Source organism: Hyperolius riggenbachi, chromosome 9, assembly GCF_040937935.1.
Source record: "Hyperolius riggenbachi isolate aHypRig1 chromosome 9, aHypRig1.pri, whole genome shotgun sequence".
Taxonomy (NCBI): domain Eukaryota; kingdom Metazoa; phylum Chordata; class Amphibia; order Anura; family Hyperoliidae; genus Hyperolius; species Hyperolius riggenbachi.
In genome coordinates, this window is record NC_090654.1 from 268,065,618 (window position 1) to 268,089,171 (window position 23,554).

The 23,554-nt window shown below is 48.0% G+C and overlaps 1 protein-coding gene across 3 annotated transcripts in view; it reads left to right on the top strand.

Moving 5' to 3' along the window:
- Positions 1-23,554, top strand: part of FLRT2 (fibronectin leucine rich transmembrane protein 2) — a 117,854-nt gene that overhangs the window by 18,318 nt on the left and 75,982 nt on the right. Inside the window, exon 1 of one of the 3 annotated variants that reach the window (XM_068254537.1) lies at positions 35-56. The exons of 1 other annotated variant lie outside the window; for it this stretch is intronic. The gene's annotated coding sequence lies outside the window, so the exon portion shown is untranslated. Of the gene's footprint in view, positions 1-34; positions 57-22,598; positions 22,681-23,554 lie in introns of those variants that run through there. One more of the 3 variants, XM_068254536.1, reaches the window with a different exon arrangement.

Genomic DNA, 23,554 nt, shown 5'->3' on the forward strand with positions numbered 1-23,554 from the left:
TGTAAACAGCTATTTCCCACAATGCAACATGGTTCACAGACAGGAAACTGCCAAGAGTACGTACTCAGAATTTCTTTGTGGGAGGGGTTTCACCACAATATCAGCCATACAGCGCCCCCTGATGGTCTGTTTGTGAAAAGGAATAGATTTCTCATGTAAAAGGGGGTATCAGCTACTGAGTGGGATAAAGTTCAATTCTTGGTCGGAGTTTCTCTTTAAAGAGACTCTGTAACAACAAAAACCTCCCCTGGGGGGTACTCACCTCGGTTGGGGGAAGCCTCCGGATCCTAATGAGGCTTCCCACGCCGTCCTCTGTCCCACGGGGGTCTCGCCGCAGCCCTCCGAACAGCCGGCGACTGTGCCGACTGTCAGTTCAATATTTACCTTTGCTGGCTCCAGCGGGGGCGCTGTGGCGACTTTCGGCACGGAAATAGACGGAAATACCCGATCTCCGTCGGGTCCGCTCTACTGCGCAGGCGCCGGAAACTTGCGCCTGCGCAGTAGAGCAGACCCGACGACGATCGGGTATTTCCGCCTACTTCGGCGCCGAGAGGCATCAGAGCGCCTGCGCAGGAGCCAGGAAGGTAAATATTGCGTCACCGCTGCACGGAGGGCTACAGCGAGACCCCCGAGGGACGCAGGACGGCGTGGGAAGCCTCATTAGGATCCTGAGGCTTCCCCCACCCGAGGTGAGTACCCCCCAGGGGCCGTTTTGTCGTTACAGTTCCTCTTTAAGGCCACTAGGCGTGATTTCTAATCGCTAGTGATTTGAAAAAGCTCTTGCTAATGCAATGCTATGGGGGATTTTTATTAAATCACATCTCTCAAGTGGGATCACAGCCATAGCATTACATTAGCAAGAGTTTTCAAATTGCAAAGTGCTCAGAAAATCACTCCTAGTGGGTTTCTGGCCTTACTCAGGATTGCACTTCATCCCAATCATTAGCATATATCCCCTTTACCATAAGAAATCTTTACCTTTTCTCAAATCGATCAATTGTGGGCCAGCAATGCCTCGCTCTGTGCATAGATGTCACCACCCACCAGTGATAAATTTCAGAATGTAAACCAGAGAGAGGAAAGATTTTACAATGGTAAACACTGACTAAATAATCTTTAAATGAATGTTGTAAACCATAAGCGATTTTATTAATTATGTTATTTTTCAGTTCCTCTTTAAAAAGATACTAAAGGCTGAGTATTCTAGCCCTGGACCCAGCATGTTTTATAGCAGATTATTAAGCAGTGCCCACACTCACAGATTCCGTTTCCTATACCTTCCACGTAAGCGTTGGGTTCTGCTGCCACAGCTCCGGGGATGTAAATGAGTGTTTTCTCTCGTCTTGCGTCTTATCTCGCCTGGATACAGCGTTTGTTTGCTGATGTTTTGTAAAAGGGAAATGAGTTTTTAAATATTGTGGCCTTTTCAGCGCAGCAGGTCCGTTCACCCCGTCAACAAACAGAGCAGAACGGAACGCGTCCTGATATTTGTTAATTGCGATGTCTCGCGCTCTGTCCGCTCTCTGCAATGACATGTATGTGGGCTGTGTTGCTAAGCAGAGAGCTGATTAACTATCCAAGATCGGAAGTGTCTATAAATAACCGGAACCTGCCGTCGCGTAAGACCCCCAGGCCTTGTCATATATGGTCACTAAGACCTTATTCAGGTGGGCAGCACGGTGGTGTAGTGGTTAGCTTTGCAGTGCTGGATCCCCGGTTTAAAACTCAGCCAGAGCACTATCTGCAAGGCGTTTGTATGTTCTACCTGTGTCTGTGTGGGTTTCCTCCGGGCACTCCGGTTTCCTCCCACATACCAAAAACATACAGATAAGTTAATTGTCTTCACCCTAAATCGGCCCTAGAACACGATACATACACTACACGATAGACATGACTATGGGAGGGTTTAAATTATGAGCCCTTCTGAGGGACAGTATTAGGCCTCTTTTCCACAGAGTGTTGATGGGCAGTGAACTGCCTCTCAAACTCTCACACCTGCTCACTGCTGCCTGGTAACTACTCACTGCTGCCTAAAAACTGCTTGGTACTGCCTGGTAACTGTTCACTGCTGCCTCCCAACTGCTTGCTGAGCACACAGTTCAACAGTCCATGGAAAAGAGTCCTTCGGTCCAGTGCATACCAAAACCGCTAGCAGATCCTCAAAACGCTAGAGGTTTTTGGAGCAGATTTCAGAGCGATTCTTGGCATGTTTAGAGACGTTTTCTAAACATGCCTAGCGTTTTTTGGAGCGTTTTTGTGTAGCAGATTACAAATATTGTTACAGTAAAAGCTGTTACTGAACAGCTTCTGTAACAAAAACGCCTGGAAAACTGCTCTGATCTAGCGCTTTCCAGAGCGGTTTGAGCTTTTCCTATACTTTACATTGAGGCAGAAATGCTTCTGCAAACCACAAAAGTGCTGCAGGACCCACGTTTGCGGTTTGCTAAAAACCTCAAACCGCTGGGGTGCACCATCCCATTGAGATACATTAGCCAAGCGTTTTCACAGGCGGAAGCGGTTTGGAAAACGCTACAAAAACCGCTCGGAGTGCACCAGGCCTTAAAGAGGAACTCCGGTGAAGATAACATGATAAAAAAAAAAAGGGCTTAATCTTTACAATAATTATGTATAAATGATTTAGTCAGTTCACAATTTAGCCCATTGTAAAATCTTTCCTCTCCCGTATTTACATTCAGACATTTATCACATGGTGACCTCTTTACTGCTTGCAGGTTATGTCTGTGGAAAGAGATTTCCACAGACATTTTTGGAAGTTGGAAACAGCTGTTATTTCCCACAATGCAACAAGGCTCCTACAGTATGATGTCAGCACCCTGGTCCTGACATCACATTGTGAGAGGGGTTTCACCACAATATCAGCCATACAGAGCCCCCTGATGATCCGTTTGAGAAAAGGAAAAGATTTCTCATAGGAAAGGGGGTATCAGCTACTGATTGGTATAAAGTTCAATCCTTGATTACGGTTTCTCTTAAAGTGACAAGACCATATACTCTGTACATCGCTGCGGAAGATGTCGGCCCTGTAAAAATACTAAATAATAATTATCCACAAGTGTCAATAATGAGCCCCTGATGCATGTGGCCACAATGTTGGGAGTTTTGTGAAGGAGAGTACGTCATGTGAGAGATGGGCGGTCGAGAATTGATTGAGCCCCTCTGTGTGTCTGCGATATCGCTATACAGTAAATAATCTTTATCGAGTTGCGTGCATCACACACTAGCTTATTTATGACTGTTTCTAGAAAGGCTTGAACTACAATTGTCACCAAAGTCCATGTCCTATTGAAATTACATTTTCATGTCACTCACTTTTTTTTGCGAATACAAGAACCTCCCTAAAAAAAACTTTCTCAAGTCCATAGAATTATTCTCATCCTGTGTAAAAAGTAAGGCCTCTTTTCCACAGGCAGCTGATAGGCAGTGAAATGCCTCTCAAACTCTCACAACTGCTTGCTGCTGCCTGGTAACTGCTTGCTGCTGCCTGGTAACTGCTTGCTGCTGCCTGGTGGCTGCTTGCTGCTGCCTGGTGGCTGCTTGCTGCTGCCTGGTGGCTGCTTGCTGCTGCCTGGTGGCTGCTTGCTGCTGCCTGGTGGCTGCTTGCTGCTGCCTGGTGGCTGCTTGCTGCTGCCTGGTGGCTGCTTGCTGCTGCCTGGTGGCTGCTTGCTGCTGCCTGGTGGCTGCTTGCTGCTGCCTGGTGGCTGCTTGCTGCTGCCTGGTGGCTGCTTGCTGTTGCCTGGTGGCTGCTTGCTGCTGCCTGGTGGCTGCTTGCTGCTGCCTGGTGGCTGCTTGCTGAGCACACAATTCAAATGCCCATGGAAAAGAGGCCTAATGGCAGAAAGAAATGGCATATTTGCTCTTGGCTATCTCTAGATCGCCTACTCGTAAAACCTCTTAAGGCCCATACACACGTCGGATTTTAGCGAACGACCCGTTGTTTGAACGTTCCGTCCTTTCCGCGTCAAATCCGACGTGTGTACAGACTATCGTTCGGGTGATAAGACTGGTTACCAGCGATCCGCCCGGCCGATCGTTGGTAGCCAGTCTTATCACCCGAACGATAGTCTGTACACACGTCGGGTTTGACGCGGAAACGTCCGAACGACGGAACGTTCAAACGACGGGTCGTTCGCTAAAATCCGACGTGTGTATGGGCCTTTAGGGCCCTTTCACACAGGCAGTTGATAGGCAGTGAAAAGCCTGTCGAACTTTCACAACTACTCCCTGCTGCCTGGCAACTACTTGCTACTGCCTGGTAACTGCTTGCTGAGCACACAGTTCAACTGCCCTTGTGAAAGGGCCCTAATACCACCTCAATGAGCAACAGCATTAGGCCTCTTTTCCATGAACTGTTGACAGGTGGTGAAATGCCTCTCAAACTCTCTCAACTGCTGACTGCTGCCTGGTAACTGCTTGCTGAGCACACAGTTCAACAGTTCGTGGAAAAGAGGCCTTAGACCTCTTTTCCACTGGCAGTTATTAGGCAGTGAAATGCCTCACAAAACTCTCACAACTGCTTGCTGCTGCCTGGTAACTGCTCACTAAGGCCATTTTTTCAGGCCTCTTTTCCATGGACTGTTGAGCTGTGAATGGTCCACCTTGCCTTTGAACAAAGCGCTGTGATGAGCAGGGATTATACTGAATCGCTTCACGTCCTGCGTAGAAATAGTTTAGGGCGTGTATCGCTGTGATTCTCATATAGTACATAATTTATTATTTCGTTACAATTGCGAATACCTGACATTCCTGGTGAATTGAGCCCCTAGTAGTGTACATATTTATCATATGAAGTGCGGCGTGGTGAATTGTGCCCAGAGACACGAGGTGACAGCTCCCCGATCCGGTCGCCGCGGCTCTGGGCGTATGCGCTGTTCTTCTCTTCGTGAACTGACTTTTGGGCTCCTGTAATTAAATTCCTCCCCTGTTTCTCAGTTCACCTCCTGAAAGTTACAGTGAATTAAAATATCTGCGCAAATTCTTACCTGCTGCATGAAGGAGACAAAATTAGTTTTTTTATATACCTTGGGGTTGATTCACTATAACAAATAGCGAGCGCTATCTCCTTTTGCTCCCCTTACTACATGCTTAACATGCCTTATCAGTTTGCGTGCCTTATCAGAGTAGCATAGTGAGCGCTACGAACGTATGCCTGCTAATTGGCAATGACGAGAGCTCCACTCGCCCTGCCCTGAGCCCCTGCGGGTCCAATCACTTTAAAGGAGCTTATCACCGCACTTTCATTGGCCCAATAGGCTGCCTGTCACTTGTGACAGTAAGTGATGATGATTGGGTGGGTTGGAATATGGACTAGTTAGGAACGGTCGTGAACACCAGCCAGGCAGCACCTGACATTCTCACAGGTGGGGACATCTTTAGTTCTGCCAGGTGATCTGTACGGAATGTTTGTTACTGAGAGTTCTATGCACAGAGGGAGATATTGCTGGCTTGGCAGTTGGAAAAAGTCCTTATTTCCCACAATGCAACGAGGTTCACAGACAGCAAACGGTCAGGACCATGGTCATGACATCACACAGTGGGAGGGGTTTCACCATAATATCAGCCATACAGACCCCTCTGATCTATTTGAGAAAAGGAAAAGGTTTCTCATGGGAAAGGGGGTATCAGCTACTGATTGGGAGGAAGTTCAGTCCTGGGTTACAGTTTCTCTTTAAACTTGCTGGAATAAGCCCCCACCCCCATATCCTGATGTATAGATACGTGCAAAGTGTACAGGGCCCATTCACTTTTTGCCATCATACTCTTGATTCAAATTACAGTTGTGGGTGGAGGCTGATGGTCTGTAAGGCCCCCATTGAGTCTTATCGGATCAGCGAGTCTCCACCCCCTCCCCACTTGTCTTTTGAAGTCATGGCTAATGAGCAAAGCGACAAAAGTGAACGCCAACTCGCTGGATACAGAACTTCCTAAATTGTGTTTCCATAGAAACCACCTAGTCTGACTAAGAAAGAACATATAGTTCTGCATGAGACGATCGCCCTTCTAGGGACACCCCCTGCATTCATTGATTTGTCCTTGGAAACCTGTATCCCCGAGTGCCACTTAGATCTTAGGTTTCAGTATCTCAGAACTTTTTTCAGAGCTGTTACTGTAAGTTGCTTGCTTAGATTTTTTTCTTTTTTTTTTTTATTACAGGTGACTTATATTTTTGTCTGTATGTCCCATAGGGGCTTTCTAATGTCCTCAATGCCGTACAGTGTAATATATTATACCTTTTTATATAGTGCTGACATATTTCACAGCGCTGTACAGAGATCCCTGATCCATTCTCATCAGTCTCTGCACCAGAGGTGTAAGCCTGTATGGATAGGTGCACAGCTGCAGGCGGGAGAGGTTGTAAGCCTGTATGGATAGGTGCACAGTTGCAGGCAGGAGGGGTGTAAGCATGTATGGATACGTGCACAGCTGGAGGGGGGAGAGGTGAAAGTCTGTATGGATAGGTGTACAGCTGCAAGCAGGCAGAGAAGGTGTAAGCTGGTATGGATGAGTGCACAGTTGCAGGCAGGACAGGTGTAAGCCTGTATGGATGGGTGCACAGCTGCAGGCAGGAGAGGTGTAAGCCTGTATGGATAGGTGCACAGCTGCAGGCAGGAGAGGTGTAAGCCTGTATGGATAGGTGCACAGTTGCAGGCAGGAGGGGTGTAAGCCTGTATGGATACGTGCACAGCTGGAGGGGGGAGAGGTGTAAGCCTGTATGGATAGGTGCACAGCTGCAGGGGGGGAGAGGTATAAGCCTGTATAGATAGGTGCACAGCTGCAGGCGGGAGAGGTGTAAGCCTGTATGGATAGGTGCACAGCTGCAGGGGGGGGAGAGGTATAAGCCTGTATGGATAGGTGCACAGCTGCAGGCGGGAGAGGTGTAAGCCTGTATGGATAGGTGCACAGCTGCTGGCAGGAGAGGTGTAAGCCTGTATGGATTGGGGCACAGCTGCAGGGAGGAGAGGTGTAAGCCTGTATGGATAGGTGCACAGCTGCTGGCAGGAGAGGTGTAAGCCTGTATGGATTGGGGCACAGCTGCAGGGGGGGAGAGGTATAAGCCTGTATGGATAGGTGCACAGCTGCAGGGGGGGAGAGGTGTAAGCCTGTATGGATAGGTGCACAGCTGCTGGCAGGAGAGGTGTAAGCCTGTATGGATAGGTGCACAGCTGCAGGAGGGAGAGGTGTAAGCCTGTATGGATAGGTGCACAGCTGCAGGCGGGAGAGGTGTAAGCCTGTATGGATAGGTGCACAGCAGCAGGCAGGAGAGGTGTAAGCCTGTATGGATAGGTGCACAGCTGCTGGCAGGAGAGGTGTAAGCCTGTATGGATAGGTGCACAGTTGCAGGCAGGAGGGGTGTAAGCATGTATGGATACGTGCACAGCTGGAGGGGGGAGAGGTGTAAGCCTGTATGGATAGGTGCACAGCTGCAGGGGGGGAGAGGTGTAAGCCTGTATGGATAGGTGCACAGCTGCAGGCAGGAGAGGTGTAGGCCTGTATGGATACGTGCACAGCTGGAGGGGGGAGAGGTGTAAGCCTGTATGGATAGGTGCACAGCTGCAGGGGGGGAGAGGTATAAGCCTGTATAGATAGGTGCACAGCTGCAGGCGGGAGAGGTGTAAGCCTGTATGGATAGGTGCACAGCTGCAGGGGGGGAGAGGTATAAGCCTGTTTGGATAGGTGCACAGCTGCAGGCGGGAGAGGTGTAAGCCTGTATGGATAGGTGCACAGCTGCTGGCAGGAGAGGTGTAAGCCTGTATGGATAGGGGCACAGCTGCAGGGAGGAGAGGTGTAAGCCTGTATGGATAGGGGCACAGCTGCAGGGAGGAGAGGTATAAGCCTGTATGGATAGGGGCACAGCTGCAGGCAGGAGGGGTGTAAGCCTGTATGGATAGGGGCACAGCTGCAGGGGGGGAAAGGTATAAGCCTGTATGGATAGGTGCACAGCTGCAGGCGGGAGAGGTGTAAGCCTGTATGGATAGGTGCACAGCTGCAGGCAGAACATGTGTAAGCCTTTATGGATAGGTGCACAGCTGCAGGGGGGAGAGGTGTAAGCCTGTAGGGATAGGTGCACAGCTGCAGGCAGGAGAGGTGTAGGCCTGTATGGATAGGTGCACAGCTGCAGGGGGGGAGAGGTATAAGCCTGTTTGGATAGGTGCACAGCTGCAGGCGGGAGAGGTGTAAGCCTGTATGGATAGGTGCACAGCTGCTGGCAGGAGAGGTGTAAGCCTGTATGGATAGGGGCACAGCTGCAGGGAGGAGAGGTGTAAGCCTGTATGGATAGGGGCACAGCTGCAGGGAGGAGAGGTGTAAGCCTGTATGGATAGGGGCACAGCTGCAGGCAGGAGGGGTGTAAGCCTGTATGGATGGGTGCACAGCTGCAGGGGGGAGAGGTGTAAGCCTGTATGGATAGGTGCACAGCTGCAGGCGGGAGAGGTGTAAGCCTGTATGGATAGGTGCACAGCTGCAGGCAGAACATGTGTAAGCCTTTATGGATAGGTGCACAGCTGCAGGGGGGAGAGGTGTAAGCCTGTAGGGATAGGTGCACAGCTGCAGGCAGGAGAGGTGTAGGCCTGTATGGATAGGTGCACAGCTGCAGGGGGGAGAGGTGTAGGCCTGTATGGATAGGTGCACAGCTGCAGGGGGGAGAGGTGTAAGCCTGTATGGATAGGTGCACAGCTGCAAGCAGGCAGGAGAGGTGAAAGCTTGTATGGATAGGTGCTGTTTTGCGGTATTTGCCATGGTCGTGGGTGTAGCTGGGCTGGTAGATGAGCTTTCTCTCCCCGCAGAGTAGGTATCCAGCCTGGGAGAGCAGAAACCTGTCGCAGCTCATAAGTTGCAGGAGGCGGCTCGGTGACATTGGCGGCTAATAAGGCGTTGCGTGGAAGTGATGATTGACAGGCCGGCGCTGGCATGTGGCTGCTGTCTGCGTATTTATAGGAACTCGGTCATTATTTGGAGTTTAGCAGAGATCTCTGGGATAATGACTCACTGCAGAGCCTGCGGTAATACTCAGCTAGTCAGCTTTATTCCTGTAGAATCCAGCAACCAGCTCACCTGCTCCCCCTATTGGCTTCTCTGGGAATCCACCTTAGAATTTCTTATTAAAGGACACCTGAAAAGAAAGTTGCGTACACACGTCCAACAAGCGCATGACCTGTATGTAACTAAACAACCAACTCATTTACATACTGCAGGATACGGCCGCATTCAAAACAAGTCCACTAAGTACCCACACACCTCACATACCCTCAAAGTTTCCCATTAAAGCGAAATTGAACTCAGAACGCCCTCCCTTCTCTAAAAGATAAGCAACAACATAACCTTTAAGGAAAAACATTTTTTTGTTACAGCTGATACAAATTCTGCAGTTTGTCTACTTCCTGCTTTCATGGCTGTAGACATTAGGGTTAACATCCTGTGCTTCACTAATTAGCTGCTCTGCCGAGGCAGCCAGCTGACTCAGCTGAGATCAAATTACAACTTGTGTTTAGACACAGATGAGGGGGGATTAGACAGGCTAAACTCTCTAAATACATACAGGGTAGATTTCTCTCTCTGTTTTCCTTCTGTCCTGTGCAAGAGTTCAGGTCCAGTTTAACAGTACAATCTCCCAAATGATGAACAGTACGTTTATTGGGTACCATTGATGGTATTGATCAACAACGAACGATCAGCCCATTGATTGTTCTGTCTGATTGGATTGCTTATCGACTTCAACTGCAAGTTTGTGGGCCCGAACGATTATCGATCACAATGATTAAATGGCAGATCGTTAGGGAAACTGGATTGTTGATGGACAACTTTACATCCCCCCCCCCTTTCCTGTCTTTTGTGTCTTGCTTTCTTTCTCTACCCTCTTAAGGTAAGTACCCACGAGCAAACCATGGCCAGATGGATCAGGGATCTTTGCTGACAAACGATTGTTCCCTGATCCATCTGACCGAATCTGCAAACTCTGTTTCTGGTGCCGTAAACGAACGATCGTTTACACGGTCGCGGCAAAACCAACGATAGTTGATTAAGATTGGAGCAATCATCCACGATTTAATCGGACACGGCAGTTGTTCAAAAACGAATGATCGCTGTGGGTGGCATGCAGCGTGAAACATCGTTGAACAAATTTTCGTTAAACAATGTTGCGGAATATCGCGGGGAAAATTGTTCAGCATGCAAAATCGTTCGTTAAAATCGCTAAGTGGGTATGGACATTTGTCCCTTTCTCTTCTCTTGTAGTAGTTGCCATGGTAACCTATATACACCCCCCCCCCCCCTTCCTCACCCGCTGTTCTGTTGGGTGTCGGTCCGTTGCGCCGGTTCTGGGTATAAGGAGACCTGAGGTCACTGCAGGTGTAATCCATAACCCTCCTCAGGATTTCGCTGTAATTTGGAGGTGGGAAGGCAGAGATAATCTTGGTGGTTTAGTGTGCTGCGGAAGGCTTTTGAATTATTTACTGATAATTTATCTTGTGCTGCTGCTGTAAGCAGAACCGACTGGTATTGCAGACTAAACAAAGAGGCCCCCCGCGGGCGCGCCGGAGGGGATGAGGCGCAAGGAGAGCGAGCGGGCCGATAGCACGCCGCAGTGCGCTCTGACACTTCTCAACGCTCTCCTGCTAAAATAGCTTCTCTCCGCTCAGCTCCGACCCGCATAAACCTCAGCTACCCACCCTCCACTAACTCTCAAAGTTTTATTGTTAAACTTAAAGTGAACCTCCGGACTAAAAATCTACTCAGCAGAACTGAAAAGGCTTGGTGTTTCTTTAACAGTTTCACAGCATCAGAACTTTGTTTTTCTTACCAAAGCATCATTTTTAGCTGCATTTTTAGCTAAGCTCCACCCATCAAAGAAAAAAAGCCCGGGCTTTTTTTCCCCTGATGTTGTGCAGAGCATGATGGGATTTCCTATGTTGTTGTTCTCGTTGCCTAGCAGCTGGGAGGGGAGATCAGCACACAGGATAGTTGGAACTGTGTCTCATGCTCCCTGTCACCTCCTTTCAACCAAAAAGATGGTTGCCCTCATGAAATCAAACATTTGCCTGTTCTTTTAAAACAGGGTGGGTAAGAGATTATATTACCTATATATATTTTTTATCTATTTTAATTAACATAACTAATGTAACTTAATGACAGCATGTGGCTGGAGTTCCTCTTTAATGGCTCTGAGGGCCAGATTTGGCCCACGGGCTGGAGTTTGGCATATATAATGTAGTGTGAAGGCCTACAGATTTTTTTTTTTTTTTTTTTTTTACTTTATGAACAGGATGTGCAGGCTAGGTACACACCATACAATTTTCTGTTAGATTTACCTGCCAGATAACTTTTTTTTTTTTTTTTTTTCAACATGTTGGAAAAAAATCTATCTGGCAGGAAAATCTAACAGTACATTGTATGTTGTGTCCCGAGCATCACACTACATGAAAGTGGTGAAATTGGCCAGTCATTAGCCATTTTAAAGCGGACCTAAACTCAGAACGTCCTCTATGCTCTAAAAGATAAGCAGCAGCATAATGACCTTTAAAGGAAAACCTTTCTTTGTTACAGCTGATACAAATCCTGCAGGAAATCTGCAGTGTTTCTTCTTCCTGCTTTCATGGAAGCAAGACCTATTGTTAACATCCTGTGTTTACCAGTTAACTGCTCTGCCGTGGCAGTCAGCTGACACAGCTGGGAGATCAAATTACAAATTGAGATTAGACAGGCTAAACTCTCTAAGTACATACAGGGTGCATTTCTGTGTTTTCCTTCTGTCCTGTGCAAGAGTTCAGGAACACTTTAAAATTTTAATGTACGTATTCAAGAACACAATGAATGTTGCCTGGCAGTAATTGGGACTCATTACCTCAGAAATGCGAAAAACGCAAAAGTCACAGCCAGGATTCGCGGGGATAAGCATGATTGTCCCCAGGGCCCCCCTGTAATGAAAAAAGTTCAGTGCATTAGGCCTTGTATCGTTTCCGGCCACATCGCCTGTCTGTCGCTGCAGAATGCCTCCGTGCTTCAGCCCCTTTCGTGTCCGTTTGCGTGGCGTAGACGCACAGCTTGCCTGCTGCTCCTGAAGTGACCTCTCGCCAATCCTGGCTGGCGCTGCCTTCCTTGGCACGGTCCGCACTAAGGGATTTATTTAATGAGCAAACATTTACAGGCTGCGCGCATCGCACATTTTAATTAGACAGAAGTCGCGGCGTAGCGTGCTGTCGGCTGATCCTGCCGGCCGCGCCGCTGCTCCAGCAGATTGTGGGTTAAACGTCTTGTGCTCTGCTAAGTGGCGATGGCATTTCGCAGCCCTTGGAGGCTGTAATGAGGCTCTTTGTACATCTACGCGAGCCAGGGAGGCTGCAGGCTACGGCTTGATCTGCTTCAAAGCAAAGGCCCCGTGCGAATCGCGGGGAGGACCGGGCGTCCTGCGGGCCTGCCTGGCAGCATTACCGCAAATCAAAATGGTCTCGTTTACCGGACTGGATGTCCGGCTGTCTGCACCGGAACCTCACGCTCGCTGCAGTATAAGCTGCCCATTGGACGCACAATTGTTCATGGCTGATCGTATTTTTGTATCATATATATTGGTAGGTGAACAGAGGCGCCAGTACATAAAATTTTTTAAAAAATTGCTGGGAGGAAGTGGTGGACTCGCCTCCGTTAAAGCAGACACCAAGGACTGTAAATATATAGATATACACATTTATTGAAAATACCCCAAAGATGCAACGCGTTTCGCGGGCACAGCCCACTTCTTCAGGCAATAAGCAGGGGATAAACCACAGCAATTCAGTTATAGCAAGCAGAGCGCCTCTGTATTTTTCTATCAGATCATATTGTATGAAAACAGGTCCTGGGGGGGGCAATATATCCCGAATGATCGCGTTCTCGATTGTTGAACTGGCCAATTGGCTTGGTGGATTTTTTTTTTTTTTTTTTTTTAACAAAGATGCGATTGCAACTGTTTTTGATATTGAAAATAGTTTGGATTCTTTAGTGCTTTGGATCTGTTTTTCTTTCTATCTGAATGAATGATATCGAAAATGCGTTCCATCACTAAAAATCCCACTGTCGCGAAATCTTAACATTTAAAATACATATGAACACAAACAAATAAGAAATAGGTTTCTTCAAGAGTAAAATGAACCATAAATATTTCTCCTATGTTGCTGTCACTTACAGTAGGTAGTAGAAATCTGACATTACCGACAGGTTTTGGGCTAGTCCATCTCTCCATGGGGGATACTCAGCATGGCCTTTATTCTTTATATAGACATTCCCTGAAATAGATTTACACAATGATGCCGGCCAACCTCCCTGGTCACTGCACACTTTTTTGGCAGTTGGACAGAGCAACTGCCATTCACTAAGGGTACGTTTCCACTTGAGCGGCGCGATTTGCTCGCGGAAACCGCGTCAACGAATCCGCATGCGGTTGCGGATTCGTTGACGTTTCCATGCGGATTTTCACGCGGAATCGCCCGCGGTTTTAACGACGCGATTTTAACCATGTCAATGCCGACAAGCATTGACATGGGTTTTTAGACGAAATCGCACGCGGAAACGCCGGGAAAACCGCAAGACTAAAGAGCTTGCGGTTTTCCTATTTAGTTACATTACCGACGGTTCGCGTGCGGGTGTGCGGCGTGCGAATTCTGACGGCTCTGCTGTGCAGATTTTTTTCTGCATAGCGAGCTGCACAGAATTCCTGACAAGTGGAAACAGCGCCATCCACTTGTATTGGTTGAGCGAATCTGCATGCCGGAAACGCATGCAGATTCGCCCGAGTGGAAACAAGCCCTCAGTTCTTTTGAAAATAAAAAAAACCCTGATATCCTCCCATGAGGAGATGGGCTAGTCCAAAACCTGTCGGGTCTGTCAGATTTCTGCTACATATTGTAAGTGATAGGAAAATAGGAGAAAAGTAATGTGTGGCTCATTTTTATTCAGGAAGAAACCTACTTTTTATTTGTATGTGTTTACATATATTACATTTAAATGTTAAGATTTTGGAAACAGTGGTCCTTTCATAATAAAAGCAATCTGATTGATCAGCTGTGTGGGGGGGCGTGCTAGTTCAAGACCTATATACCGGTACTTCTTTCTAACGCTTGATTCGATCTTCCCTCAAGGCTGACTGATGTGCCAGTTGTTTATTAGTACAATCGATTGGGACTCACTGGGAACGATTGCATCAATGGCTGCAGAGCGCTATTGCGATTGCTCCAGCAAAGCTCCACCAATGGTTGCCAGTGTGATCGGACTGGTGTCTCGATCGGAGACCTATTTATACCGTACTGCCTAGTACACACAATGCAATTTCCTGTCTGATAGATGGGTGGAAAAGATCATTTCCAACAGGGCCGATCTGCTTTCCGATTGATTTTCTGATCACTTCTTCTATACAAAGCCAATCAGAAAAATGATTGGAAATCAGAGATCTGACCTGTCAGAAATAATCAATTTGACAGAAAATTGCATGGTGTGTGCCAGGCATTAGATTGTAGCAGAGCAATAACATTCAACTATAACATTAACCAGCTGAGCGGTCTGGACGAGCTCAGCTCGTCCAACACCGCCAGCGGCTGCCGCTCAGGCCCTGCTGGGCCGATTTTAACGAAATAAAAAGCAGCACACGCAGCCGGCACTTTGCCAGCCGCGTGTGCTGCCTGATCGCCGCCGCTCTGCGGCGATTCGCCGCGAGCAGCGGCGAAAGAGGGCCCCCCTAGCCGCCTGAGCCCAGCGTAGCCGGAACAAAAAGTTCCGGCCAGCGCTAAGGGCTGGATCGGAGGCGGCTGACGTCAGGACGTCGGCTGACGTCGATGACGTCACTCCGCTCGTCGCTATGGCGACGATATAAGCAAAACAAGGAAGGCCGCTCATTGCGGCCTTCCTTGTTTATTCTGGGCGCCGGAGGCGATCGGAAGATCGCCTCCGGAGCGCCCTCTAGTGGGCTTTCATGCAGCCAACTTTCAGTTGGCTGCATGAAATAGTTTTTTTTTTATTTAAAAAAAACCCTCCCGCAGCCACCCTGGCGATTTAATCAGAACGCCAGGGTGGTTAAGATGACTTGGTGGCGCCATGTTTACTTTTGGATTTTTAAACACCTAATATTTAAGTGATTGTATCGGGTGAAAGCTTTATTTACAGAAACGGGAGTTGCATTTATTCTTAGCAACAAAGTCTTAAAGGACACACAAGGTGAAAATAAACTGATGAAATAAACAATTGTATCTATTCTCCTGCTCCTAAAAATGACTTCTATGAACTATTGCCCCTTTTTATCTCTTTCCTGCTCTCAGAAGCCATTTTCTGCTAGGAAAGTGTTTCAGGGCTCGTTTCCACTGTTGCGGTGCGGAATCGCCTGGATTCCACCGCGGACGAAATCGCATGCGGATGCATTTCCGCATGCTGTTTTTCCTGCGATTTCGCATGCGATTTCGCATGGCTAAGAAGCAGGCGAATTTAACCATGTCACTGCCTGTGTAAATTTCAATAACCTTACATGCGAAATCGCGGGGAAAACCGCATGACAAAGCCGCATGCGATTTCCCTATTAAAAGCATTGCGGGCGATTCGCCCGCATTCCAGCCGCACGCGAAATCTGACGGCTCTGCCGTGCAGATTTCCCCCGCACGACGCACAAGTGGAAACCATCCCATCCACTTGTATTGCCTATGCGAATCCGCATGCGGTGCCTGCATGCGGATTCGCTATAGTGGAAACGAGCCCTTATGGTTGTAACTCCTTATCAGTAAGGATTATGCTAGTCTGGTCCGGACCCAGACAGAAACTGTCACTTGCATTCCTGATGTTTAACTCTTACAACCAGAGAAAGAAAAAAAGGAACACAGCATAGTCATTTGTGTGCTTGGCACTGTACATACCCATGTCTATCTCATCATGTCGCCTCGTGTATCATTTTAACAACTGACCCCCTTTGTGTAGAATAGATGATAACTTATCTAGCTGCATTGGTCCGTTTCCAAGCTGTACACATTCTAGAAGGTAGCTCAAAATTCTTGAATAAAGAATAAAGTTGCAGTGATGAGCGTTTTATTAACCCCCCCCTCCCCCCCCCCCCCCCCCTCGGTGTCCGGCTGTTGATACTGCGTTTCGCTTTTCCTCCGACTCTTTGGCCCGTGGTGAACTTTTCTCGTATCGCTTTGTTATCTCGCTAATGGAGCTGCGGGTACCATAAGAACGGAGTGTAAATTGCATTTTCCGCAGTAATTGCTGTTAATTTTCTCTTCTGTTTTGGAACCCGTACAGGCGACGGTAAATCCTTCAGCCGCGCCGGGAGTGGCGTAGCGCCGTTCCCCGGAAAGCTGAAGGTGAGGCAGTAACTTTGGCTGGAGGTCGTTCGTCTTACAGCGAGAATTAAGCAACGCTGAGGAAGCAGAAATTGCATAATAATCTCTGCGGAAGGCGATTTGACGATTGGATACAAAAAATCTAAGGCTGACCATTAATGGCGCAATTTTTAGTGAACTATCATATTTTTGAAACTCTTTCCTTTTTGGATAGGAATTCTTATTTAATCAATTTACAATATTACCAAAGGCAACTTATGATTCAATTTGCAATCATATCTATGAAAAATCCCCCCCCCCCCCCCCCCCCCACACCGATAGACCATTTATTTCAGGTATCATGTGATCGCTCAGGATCGATTAATCTGATAGGAAATACGATTGTTTTCTAAAAATTGTACCGTTAGGCTGCTTCCACATAGGGACGTTACAGGCGCACGTTAGTGCAGCCTGTAACGCTCCCCCCAGCGCACAGCAATGTAACACAAGTGGGCTGTTCACACTGCCCATGTTGCGTTACATGTAACGCTGCACGTTGTAGTGAAAGTGCAGCATGCTGTGCGTTCTAGCGGCTTTAGCCGCGTTAGACTGTTTGCACATGCTCAGTGGGGGGCGGAGAGGAGGCGGGGAGATGCCGCTACAGTAGCCTCGCACATGGCTACTTAATATGCACTGCACTGGCGGCTGCTGATTGGCCGGCAGGACCACGTGATGCGGAGTGTCTCGCTCTGCATCACGTGGTCCCGCCGGCCAATCAGCGCCACCCTGGGAGACCTTATGCGGATAGAGCCGCCTAACGTGGCTCACTCTACCGTCCTCTCCCGCACCACCATGCGTTGCGTTAGGGGCACGTTATGCGACCATAACGTCCCCTAAAACACAACGTCTTGGTGTGTAAGTAGCCTAACGGGGCTTTTATTCTCTGCTTTAGCTTATTTTCGAGGTGAAAAAAGGACCATATTTTTCACACTATAAGACGCACCTAGGTTTAGAGGACAAAAAAAACGGGGAAAAATTATATACTGAACCTGGTGCATCCATCAGGGCTGTGGAGTCGGTACAAAAATCTTCCGACTCCAACTCCGACTCCTCAGTTTCTGAAACCACGACTCCGACTCCGGGTGCCCAAAATTGCTCCGACTCCTCGACTCCGACTCCCCTGCGGATTTTGTACAAAAATCATGCGACTCTGACTCCCTACTCCTCAGTTTCTAAAACCACGACTCCAACTCCGACTCCGGGTGCCCAAAATTGCCCCGACTCTCGACTCCAACTCCGACTCCACAGCCCTGGCATCCATGGTGAATGGGCATCTTCTGCCAGGTGATCTGTACGGAATGTTTGTTTATTGAAAGTTCGACAGCCAGTAGAAAATATACCCTGTCTCCCAGATTTTTTCACAGCAAATCAGCCTAAGCTAAACATCACTGTTAGGGTGAGGCTACATACCAACATATAGCAAAATATAGCTATAGGAAGTACGAACCGGGAAAATAACCATAAAATTGGGCATCTTGAATAATTTACTGCACACTACAATATGTCACTACAGGGTCTCTTTAAGGGCCCATTCACAATAAAAGCACTTTTCTGAGTGTTCTTCGATTGATTAGCGGTTTTTAAAATCGCTCCCACTTTCATTAGAATTGTGGAAAAATCGCCTCAATTTTCGCATATGCGATCACGAAATCATGGCGATTTTTTTTTTTCCCCGTGATTTTTACTGCAATTTTAATGAAAGTGAATGGGAATGATTTTAAACGCTAATCCATCGCAAAACTCTCAGATAAGCACTTCGTGTGAATGGGCCCTGAGAGGACACAATCGCTGTGTGCGAAGAGTAAGAATGGTCAATCAGATTCTGCAGATTCCTTCTAACCATAAAGTATCCGTTTTCGTTGCCGTGACTCTATAATTACTGCACTATCTGATATTGTCTTGTGGTGGTGAGTGTGTTTACTATATCGGAGACAGAACATATATCACCGTCTTCCGCAGCATTCTCTCCGTATGAAGCATGGCCGCGTCTGATGGCGAATACAACCGCCGATTGGTACAACAGCTTTGATAAGATCTTGGTAACGCTGTGATAACGGCTTCATCTCTGATACGTTTTCTATAAGCTCGCTTCACTTACCGCCCGCCTTCCCCCTCCCCATCTCAAGGTTATACATATATATAGATACATCTACGCTGGTGTCCTGCGACGTGGCCGAGGTCATGACCTTTTTGTTTGAACATCGCCGGAGCCCCTCGCTTCTCCATTGTGAGATTTTATCTGCTGCATTTGTCTAGCGGCGCGCTTGTAAACTCATCTCTACCTTCTGTAATCTAAAGCGGATTTTTGATGGACCGAGGAGGGGGTGGAGGGGGGGGGGGGGGTCAGTGTTCCTCTAGCCACTGTTTGCCGCAACTATTCCGCGTCTTCTCTCCTTTCCCCATCTTTCCTCTCGGCTCTCGTCTGAATTTGAGCCACCAATTATCTGCTCTCTTCAAAACCGGCAAAGCTGCATCGATGGTGAGATCGTTACTTGGCCGCGACACCGTGTGCCAAGTCCGATCGCTCAGTTTTCCTTCCCAGAAAGCCTTGCGGCGGCCACTAAACATGTTTTTTTCTTAATGTAGACCTGAACTCAGAATTTCCTCTCTCCTCTAAGGCTTCTTGCACACAGGGACGTTACAGGCGTACGTTAGTGCAGCCTGTAACGCTCCCCCAACGCACAGCAATGTAACACAAGTGGGCTGTTCACACTGCCCACGTTGCGTTACATTGTAACGCAGCAAAGTGCTGCATGCAGTACTTTATACGTGGCTAAGCCGCGTTAGACTGTCTGCACATGCTCAGTAATGTTGGAGAGGAGGGGAGAGCGGCCGGGCACATGGCTAATTAATATTCACTGCACTCAGTGACGTGCAGTGTTTACTTCCTGAAGCGGCCGCTCTGTGCGGCGATTGGCCAGGCGGGACCATGTGATGCCGCATGCGTCTACGAGTACCCATCACGGACGCCATAGTGAGCTGCACAACACGGCTCACTCCGACGTCCACACCAGAGAGCACCAGGCGTTGCGTTAGGGGCACGTTATGTGCCCTATATTGCCCCCTAAACGCAACGTCCTGGTGTGTAACTAGCCTAAAAGATAAGCAACAGCATAATAACATTTAAAGAAAAACGTTTTTGTTATAGCTGATACAAATCCTGCAGTGTGTCTACTTACTGCTTTCAGACATAAGGTTAACATCCTGTGTTTACAAATTAGCTGGTTTTGCGAGGCAGCCAGCTGGCACAGCTAAGATCAGATTGCAATTATGATTAGACACAGATGAGGGGGAGATTAGACAGGCTAAACTCCCTAACTACATACAGGGTGCACTTCTCTCTGTTTTCCTGTCCTGTGCAAGAGTTAGGCAGATTAGGTTAGTGGAGCTCTCGTTCTTGCCAATTAGTAGGCATACGTTCGTAGTACTCGCTATGCTACTCTGATAAGGCAAGTTAACTCTAATAAGGTGTGTTAACTCTGATAAGGCATGCTATTTGTCTTAATGAAGCAAACCCTTGGTATGGTGTGATCATCCTATGGCAGGACAAACGCACCGGACCATGTCCCCTTTCACATTACCCTGTAGCAGAGTGCACTGTGTACAGTTGTATACGTAGCTCCACCTTTGCTCCACGACTTACTCCCAGCTGGAGAGGAAGTATGTCACTGGTTTACCGTCGCTCTGCGCATGCGAGCCACTACCGCGATTGCTTGAGCACACATACTGTCGCCATAGACTTGCATTGCTGCATAACTGCTGCATAACTGGTGCGGTAGGCACGGATCATGCTGCAAGGCACTGCAGAGTTTGCTGCGGCCTAGCGCCGATGCAGCTACTAATGCAGCACGCATCCAATTTTGGTTGGCCAATCTTGCCACTTCCATGCAGTATAAGAGCATACACACATAATCCGTTCCTAGTATTCAAAATCTGTCGGTACTCATACTACAGGGAGGTAAAATTAGCCAATCAAAATCGGATGTGTGTGTATGCACCTTTTAGATGCAGACAGGATTTACAGGAGCTCTTTCAGGGCAAACCCCCCCCCCCCCCCCCCCCTTGTGAATTGTGAAGACTGTCATAACTCTCGTATAATTGTATCGGATGTTTTGCGGAGTTCTTCTTTAACACTTCCAGGCATGTTTCCTGGTTATGTCTTGTGATACTGATGAGCTGCGGCCGCTGGTGTCACACGAGACCCCGGTGGCCACCGCTGGTCGTCCGAGTGCTAATTGGGTGGCATGTGACGGCTGCAGCCAGAGGGAAAGGTGTTGATTGGTTATGTCTGTTTTATCTATTAGCATGGAGTCTTGCAATTAAAACTTTTTTTTTTCAAAAATTCCTATAAATACGTTAGTGCCAAATAGGGATGTTTCATCGGGCTCATAATCCAAGTTAATGTAAATTAGATGCTAATTTAATATAAATCACACAAGTTAGAAGTGGGCTGCTGAAAACGCAGCAGCCATTCATTCGGTATGTCCCATTCTATGTGAGCTGCACAAAGCAGGAGCCCTTGTTTGTTTATTTACACACCTGGACTAATCTGACTGGCAGAAGACCCTGATAGTCTCTGTAAGGACTACTGTGAGATGGTTGTACTTGGCACGCTCAGTAAGGTAATCCGGCTGTAGTAATGTTTGCCATTGAAGGCCAAACCCCTAGCATCCATGCTTTCCTAGATCTGTAGTTGCAGAACTTCTGTCTGTAGAGAAACCCCTTGGTTAACTGATGGAAAGTAAAGATACCAGCCACTGCACCACGGACTGCCTGACCCTTATGCTGCGATCGTCTCCAAGAGTCAGTCTATGCCCCGCCTTCTTGTAGTCTGAACAGCGACAGGGTAATGCAGTGCTAGTCTTAAAGGGTACCTGAGGTGACATGTGACAGGATGAGATGGACATGTACAGTGCTAAGCATACAAACCCTGTGTTCCCTTTTTTTTTTTGCCTGAAAGAGTTAACTTGAGTTTTTCTGAAGTCTGGACCTAGTTACACAAAACCTTCATTGATAAGGAATCGCAGCCATAAAACCTTTCCTAGTTAGAAAATGGCTTTTGAGAGCAGGGGATAGATAAAGGTCAATGGTTCATATATTTTAGCTTATGGGACACTGAAAGACTGTGTCAGCATAGGCGAACACAGTGAATCCAGCGAAGGAGACTTGGACGCACAGGGAGTAACTTTGGTGCCGTCAGAAGACGACGCTGAAGTTACTTTTAAAACACAATAATTCTGCCCCCAGCAATTGCTGGAAGTCGAATTATTTCATTCCCCACTATCCTGGAAGGGGAATAGTATTTAACACGGCCGGGAACTTGTGCAGAAGCAAGATCAGCCATATACCGGCTGTATTCTGCGCCCAAGTCTCCCGCGCCGATTCCTCTTGTACACCGCATAGGAGACAAAACAATATGAAGCATTCTTTTAGGTGACACACAGAAAATAAAACTGCAAGACTAAAAGTCATTTTTTTGGAGCATAGATGCAATTGTTTATCACATCCGTTTATTATTATTTTTTTTCTTCCATGAGTTTCTTTTAATTTCACACGCCATAAGTATGCTTCTGTCAGGTGGTCCAAGGTCAAAATTTCAAGGAAGGCTTTTGACTTGCAGAAGCCTCATCTCACAAAGCTGTTTTTACTCCGCATTGCAATGGGCTTTAATGTTTGCAGTCTATAGAGTTGAATGGAGGGGATCTTTCATTAACTTGAATGGATCTCTGATGGTTTGTGGTGTAGGATGCCGGTTTGTCCTTGGCTGTCCCTCAGATTTTAAGCTCAGTGGGAACATCAGCCCGGTTTGACACCATGTCCAATATCCCCGGTTTCTCCTCCTCACAGCATCCGGCCGTACTGCTGAATACAGCGGCTTAATGTATTTGTAGTTATTCTCTCCTCCCATGACCCTCGACCTGCGATTTCTAATCCCACAGATCTGCCTTAATCTCCACCAATTTAGGGTCAGGTCTCCGTGGTGTTCGCAGGAAGGCTGAAGACTGATAACATCCGTGTTCTCTGCCAGGCTGATACCCCTGAGATCCCATCGCAAGATGATCGCCAACCACGGTGGCTTGTAGGACAGGTCACCAGGCCTCAGATTCAGCCGTTGTGGTGCCGGAATCTCGCTATATACAGTACTTCTACCAGGAAGTCAGCAGTTGAGTGGCAGATGCGACGTTAGATGAGGTGATCTTTCCTCATAGGTTGTTCGACACGAACATGAGGTAAACCTACATAGTCCACGCTGATAGTCTCCTGGCCACAAGCCAAACCAGAGCTGCAAGCAAGAGTGCCGAATGCTTACTCGTGTTAGCCCCTATTGTGGGAAGAGGTGAGAACCACTGTTATGCTGTTACTACCGTCTGGGTCCTTATTCAGAATATTTCCCCTCACTCCCTGATTCCTGTCAGCATAATGCCCAACACCCCAAGATGAGAAAGATGGACTCCTGTGTTAAAATGCTTGAGAAATTAACATATCCATTTACTGCTCCAATCACAACCCCCCCCCCCCCCCATCATGGTCTCCAGACACACCCCTGCCACGCCTCCTGCACAACTCCAGTTGCACCCCTGCCACACCATCCCGTCACGCCTCCAGTCATACCCCCACCACACCTCCAGTCACACCCAGCTCACTTCCACATGAGCATTTCCTCTCCCCGCCCCCTGTTTTTATAGCAGCCCGACCTAGACCATGACCAGTGTGGCCTCTATGAAGCCTCCCCCTTCCCTCTGCAGCCCACCTGAGGCAGAAGATCTTCCGGTCTTGTCTAATGCGGCTATTAAAGGGCAACTCTAGTGAGAGGGATATGGAGGTGCCATATTTACTTCAGTGTTCTCCCCAGGCTCTTTTAGCTGGGTGCTCCACCCGTCTAGTTTTTGTGAGCACCCGGCTGGAATTGGCTCACCACCTCCTCTGCTGTAAGCAGAATTGTGCAGAGAAGCAGCTGCCCTGCATTCCCTCATATGGCCCTACCCGGCTACTTTTCTATGCCACCCGGCTACTTTTTCATGCTACCCGGCTGGAAAAAAAGTCTGGGGAGAACACTGTACTTCCTTTTTAAGCAATACCAGTTCCCTGGCTGTCCTACTGACTCTGTACCTGTAATACTTTTAGCCATAGACCCTTAAGGTCCGTACACACGCCGGACTGGAGGCAACGACGGATCGCTCAGAAACAGCCGTATCAGTCCGCTGACAGTG